We start from the raw sequence: 6,970 nt of genomic DNA, 5'->3' as shown, positions 1-6,970 counted from the left end.
TATTTCCTGTATAAGTTTTTAATTGGAGTAGAGGAGCTTTATGCCTTTTTCTCATATACTTTACAATGAGGATAGGGCTCTAGGAGTTCAAGGTTGCTGTTGGCATGGTTTCCAAATGCTATGTGTGTCTCTGTGCTTCTCTTGGTATTCATTATCTTTACTGGATTGGAGGTCAGCTAGTGAACCTGTCAGAAATGGGAAAGAAGCTTGCACAAGTTTTGTTGTAGAAAGTTATAATAAAGGTCATTTCAGGTCACTGACCACTCCGGCAGTGGGAAAGGCTGATCTGAGGTTCTTCTCGCAGGAGAAGATGAAGTTATGGCAAGGTAAAAAAAAAGAAAAAAAAAAGACTAAACGAAGTTTGTGGAAGAAATGCACAAATGCTCAGAGAGCAGAAATGAACACAGATCCCATTGTAATGTGTAATTAATGCTAAATGGTTAAAGCATCAGGAAGAGCGTTTCAGAGTGCTAGTGTCAGTATTCCCTGCACACAATGAAAAATCTGACTGCATTTTATTAATAATATAGAGACCAACTGTACAAGACCCTTTATTGAGTTGCTTTTGTTTGCTTGGCAATAGCAAAAATTGACAATGGAAACAGTTTTTTGGGTGTTTCCAGTGTACTAGGGCATGATTAAAGGGAACAGGTTTCCTAACATCATTGAAATACTTGCATTATTCAAGAACTATAATTCCCAGCTGTCAGAAGTGGTCTTACACTCTTCAGAATTTCAACACGGGGCGGATTAGCAGAGATAATGTAATTTATGCTATTGTCCACCTCCTTGAATCACTATTTATATGATAGGGCTTAGCATGCTTCTTAGCCCAGCTGCTTGGAAAGATACAGTCCCTACCACTTACGTTAAACTTCACCAAGCATTTCTCTTAGCACACTTCAGGTGGCCCCTGCCTTATTGCTCATTAACCTGCATTTCCTGACTCCCCCACATAATCCTAAAGTATGTTCTGCTCTTGTTTTTCTGAGCCCTCAGAGCTCCTATACACATTCCTGCTTATAAACGAGCCTCAAGGCAATAGACTTATTTATCATATTTCAACAGGTGCATCCAGGTATATTGCTCCCTAAAGGACAGATTAATTGTACTAATCCACAGCCCACCCCAGGTACTTAAATCAGAGATGCCCCACTACAGATTAGTGCTCTGTGAGTAGATTATAGGGTTTACAAATATAGTCATTATATAGCTGCAAGGCATTTGAATCACTGATTGTTAGGCCAACCAAACTTTATAATCTGTGGTATAACTCACTGGTTTGTTTGTTTTTAAACAACACTTTCACCTTTAGTCTTACTCCAAAACCATGGGCTTCTTTCTTAGGAGTATAATCAAATAGCTCATCCCACCTTTCTCCAAACTAGAATTTTCATAGCATCTTCCACCCCTAAAGCACCAAGACTGCCAAATGCATGATGAATCTTGTGTGACATACCTATAATACAGGACTGGGCAATTATTTTGGGCAGAGGGCCGCTTACTGAATTTTGGCAAGCCATCGAGGGCTGCATGACAAGCAGCCGGGGGCAGATAAATATTAATTTTCTAAATTTTTTAGGGGCCCTGCGAGCTGGATAGAATGGCCTGGTGGGCTGCATCCAGCCCATGGGCCACATTTTGCCCACCCCTGCTATAGTATACATCTTTCAATATGCAGTCCTTTTGTAACCTTCTCTGCTCTCGCTGGGCCCTTGCCTTCACAAACTTTATGCCAAATAAGAAAATTTACAGTACTCTTACCAGCAAGCAGTGACATCTCATTCAGAGAGGAGTGGGATGTAGTTTTAACAGTAGAGGACAGGAAATTATTTTTCCTATCTTCTCCAAATTTTCAGAATTTCAAAATGTTCCCATTCCACCTCAGGATGAAACCAAGACCTTTCCAAGTTTCTTCAGGCTATATGCTGTTCTGGGATGGATGACTGTGAAACTGTCCTGTTGGAGCTGTTCCACTGTGTAAATTATTAAATATTTGTGGGGTGGACAGAGGAGGAATGTGTAGAATAGGGGGAGAGAAAAAGCAGCTCTCTAAGTATAGCTAGCTCAGTAGTAAGAGAGCTGTTCTGGAACAGAGGGAACCTAGGTTCAAGGCTTTGGTCTGATTTAAACAGAGCAGGGGCTTAAATCTGGGTCTCCCACATCTCAGAGAAAGTCTTTGGATGGGAGGTTGTGCATCTCTTTCTCTCAAAACTCCAGTCCAGACCTCTGATACATTTTCCAGTTCAAGTTTGATTAAAATTGGTGCATTTCTACAAGCAGCTTTGCTTTCAACAAATAGACAGTTTATGATTAAAAAAAGAAGTTTAATCAAAACAGTTCTAATCAGTTAAAAACACCAGCACTACAGCTTCCCACTGACAGTACAGCAACCTTTGGACTATAAGCCCCTGAAAGAGCAGCAGATCTGGGAATCATGATAAACCTATCTGACACACTGGCAGTACATAGCCTTCAGGTATTAGAGATTCTTTCTGCAGAGAGATAAGACAGCAAGCAGCCTTTTGCCTCAGCATGTCTCGTTATTGCTGTGCATGCTTTTGTGCCCTCTTACTTAAAAGCAGGGGAGAAATCTGACTTTTTCAGTTAGTGGAATCCATGGTCAACTTTGGATTTTTTTGGTTAGAATGACAAGGGCTTTGGCTTGGTTCAATCTGTTTGTTCTGGACATATCAGCAAAGCAAGCTGAACAACATATTTATCTTTCATATAAAAACTGAGCTAATCCTATGTCACATTAGATTTCTTCCCAGTCAGTTCTTTTGAAAGTGAAGAGCTAGGAAAAGACTTTATAAACTACACAGAAATATGAGGACAGAAGCTCCATTGAACCCTCCCTGGGAAATGGCTCCAGAGAACTATTACCTGGAAGTGTAAATTAGAGAAACCATTAAGGCATCCCCTAGATTTCATGGAAACCTTCCAGCCACTTCTGTGCATTATTCCTCAGGTTGTGTGTCAACTACAAGTCAACTGGCTGAAGTCAGGCTCTGGGTCAGAAATCTATTGCTTAGCCTCTATGTTAGCAAACCAAAAAACCCAGCAATTGAATTTTAGACTCAGTGGGGCTTGTCCACACATAAATTTACGCACACCTAAACTTAATGCACCGTAACCTAAGGCACATTAAGGTGATTTAGGTGCATGTCTCCACATGGACAATTTAAGGTGCCTTAAAGCAGCTCGCTGGGCAGCCTGTCCTGGTCAGCACCCTAGATAGCCCCCGGAAGCCTGTGGCAGCATACCAGGAGGTGCAGACGGCCAAAGGGGTACGGGCTTGGCCTGGGATCAGGTGGGCAAAGAGGAGAGCCGAGTTCCTGCCCATGTTGTGCCTAGTTTGCCCAGGCTGAGCTGTTCAGAGACCCCAGGAGCTGACATGCACAGTATCAGCCAGAGGCCAGGCACTTGCCTGGGACAGAGTTGGGTGAAGCAGGGAAAGCCATGCTGGGTGCTGGGGGCAGTTGCAGTCCCAGCCTGCCTGCTGTCCTGGGTGGGAGCCCCAGCAAGGGCTTTTAATGACTCCTGAATCCTAGGTAGGCAGTGTGGTGTCTTGCCCTTGCAGGGCTGCATTGCCCAGCCAGAAAATTAAAAAACTGGGGGACTGTGGTGTCGACACCTACACAGTCAAATGGATCACCAACTGGCTGGAGGTCCACACCCAGAGAGTGGTAGTGGATGGGTCATTTTCAACTTGGAGGGATGTGGGCAGTGGGGTCCCCCGGGGCTCGGTTCTTGGGCCCGCACTGTTCAACATCTTCATCAGTGAGTTGGACAAGGGGGTAAAAAGCACCCTGTTCAAATTTGCTGATGACACTAAGATGTGGGGGGATGTGGGCACATTAGAAGGGAGGAATAGGCTACAATCGGACCTAGACAGGTTACAGGGGTGGGCGGAGGAGATTAGGATGGGATTCAACACTGACAAGTGCAAGGTGTTGCACCTGGGGAGGAAGAACCGGCACCATACCGACAGGTTGGGGAACTCCCTTCTCATCAGTGCAGAGGCAGAAACAGATCTTGGAGTCATCATTGATGCCAAGATGAACATGGGCCGGCAGTGTGGGGAGGCAGTCAGGAAGGCCAACCGTACATTGTCATGCATCCACAGATGCATCTGAAGCAGGTCCAAGGAGGTGATACTCCCCTTCTGTGTGGCACTGGTCAGGCCGCAGGTGGAGTACTGTGTCCAGTTCTGGGCGCCGCACTTCAAGAGGGATGTGGACAGCCTGGAGAGGGTCCAGAGGAGGGCCATCAGCATGATCGGGGGCAGCAGGGCAGGCCCTATGAGGACAGGCTACAGGACCTGAACCTGTTCAGCCTCCACAAGAGGGGGGATCTAGTGGCCTGTTACAAACTAGCCAGAGGGGACCAGCAGGCACTGGGGGAGTCCCTGTTTCCCTGAGCACTGCCAGAAGTCACTAGAAATAACGGTCACAAGCTGGCAGAGGGTAAATTCAGACATCAGGAGGCGCTACTTCCCTGTCAGGGCAGCTAGGATCTGGAACCAACTTCCAAGCAAAGTGGTGCTGGCTCCTACCCTGGGGGTCTTTAAGACAAGGCTTGACAATCACCTTGCTGGGGACGTTTGACCCCAGTACTCTTTCCTGTCATGGCGGGGGGTCGGACTTGATGATCTTCTCAGGTCCCTTCCAACCCTACTAATTATGAAACTAACTATGAAACTATGAAAACCCACCCCAAGGGAGAAGCATGGGGGAACCCCTAGCAAAGACCCTGCCCATACGGTGTTGCCTCTTTCCTCTGTAGGGAGTTGCGGGGGGCAGGGAAGGGTTATCCCTTGTGCTTTGACAGGAACCCTCAGGCCTCCTGCCCCCTCTGCCAATTGACTGCACACTGACAGGGACCGCTGCTGCTGGAACTGCCACTCCAGCTCCAGTGTCTGCACCTTGCAAAACAGCACCCGCTGCTTTGTCTTCCTGGCGGTGCCAGGTGACAGCGTGCGGCCCCCCAGGCTTGGCTCTGGCCTGCTCAGTCACATAGTGTTTAGGCTCCTTACAGCATCTACATGTGGGTTAAAGCACCTTAACTAATTGTGCCTTAATTTGATACTTGCTTTTTACAGGTATTAAATTTAGGCATGATTAGCCTAAAATCACCATTTTTAAGGTGCATTAAGGGCACATGTGTAGCCCCATGCCCTTAATGCGCCTTAAAAATGGCTAATGTGTCTTAAATCACCACATGTAGATGTGCCCAGTGAACCTAAATACAGAAGGGCCATCCTTTTCTTACTCTATTATTTTATATGCATGTAAAAGCTGTTTCTGAGTAACTCAGTTGAATGTCACCAGCGTATGCAGAAGTAACCACATAATATGTGAAGAAGTACACAGAGTTGCATGGAATTCCTTGGGAAGTTCTCTGCTGATTTTTAATGCAATTGCAACAGCAACGTCAATGGGAATTGGCCACTACAGGCCTAGAAGTGGGGAGGTTTGCATTTTTCACAAGGAAACTGTCTTGATTTCTTCATAATACACCAGTGACCTGTCTCTGAAAATAACTCAGGCACACAACCCTCTGTAGAACTGTTTGAAAAAAAAATGTAAGTACATTCATGAAAAATGTAAGAAAGACATTGAATGTGTGTGCACATGTGTGTTTGTGTGTGTGTATATAAATATATATGTGTGTGTACATATATATATATATATAAAATATATACACACACATATGATCGTGTTGATAAAAAAGTTTGATTTTTTATGAAGACTTCTTTAAATTATTTTTTTGAACAATTTAAGCTATTTTAACTACCACAGAAGAAGGGAAAATATTATAAATAAGTAGGCAGAGCGAGAGCAACCACTAAAAACAGAACCTTTTGGATTTTTCATTTAGGAATTTTTCTTTAACCCCGCCTCCATGGCCATTTTCCAACTAATTTGCTTAAAGGTTTAGGTTCACATGAAAATGAAAACAAAAACATTTTGAACATGCTGGTTTGTTTTAGGCTGAACACAGTATTTTGGAACTGTTGTAACATTTTGTTTTAAAATGTCCAGACCTATCTTATAAAAATCAGCCAAATGAATCTGGTAAAGACAACCTGAGGGTGGCCATTGACTGAACTCTGCTTTTCTCTAAGTGTTGCAGAACTCATGTAAAATAAAATTGAAATGGGGTTCTGTGATGGTTACATACCGTCCATTATAACTTGGCTGCTGAATGTAACTTAAATTGTGTTTAAGTAGAATCTAAAGTTCAACCTGTCAGTCACAGATTGCTAGAAATGGTTTTGTTGTTATGTTAATAGCAAAACAAAAAAAAATCAAAAACTCATTCCGGGACGCTGTGATTTGGACAGCTCATCAGCATGGTGAACCAAGACATTTCTTTTGTGTCCTATTTTTGTACTTGTGGCTGCTTGGTTCCCTCCCACATAAAACCGCATGGTAGGTCTCTAGAGATGCCAGGAGATACAAAAGAAACCAAAAACCAGAACTGTGTTGTGGCAAGTCCAGGGCTGAGCAGACTACAAGGTAACAAGAAGACAGATGGCAGAATGGAGGCAGTGGAAGACTAACGCCTCTCATTAGTGCAGCCTCTGAGGATAAAGGCATAGAAAGAAAGAAAGTTGGGTGTATAGGGAGGGCTTAATTAATTTACCTCATTGCAAGGCTTTCTCTGTATTTTTGTCATGTGTGCTGTGCTTTGCTCCCTGATGTTGCTTTTCTTGTCTTGATACATACCACAGTGTTCCTTTCATGTGGCATGGCAAGATATGATTGCCAGGAGCAGCAGTGACTTGAGCTGCTCTTCTTCCCTTCCATGTCACGAGGCATCACTGGTCTCGGTCTTTTGCTTAATTTCTGACCACTCTAATGTGTATATAGATGATCATATTTGTGTTGTGCACCTGATGCCATTGAGTATTTTGAGGCTCACAGTATCCTAGTACCCTATGTGCTTTCCCTGTCTGAAGTCT

This window comes from Crocodylus siamensis, chromosome 4 (genome assembly GCF_052110815.1).
Source record: "Crocodylus siamensis isolate JL-2025a chromosome 4, ASM5211081v1, whole genome shotgun sequence".
Lineage (NCBI taxonomy): Eukaryota > Metazoa > Chordata > Crocodylia > Crocodylidae > Crocodylus > Crocodylus siamensis.
This window is presented reverse-complemented; position numbering follows the sequence as displayed.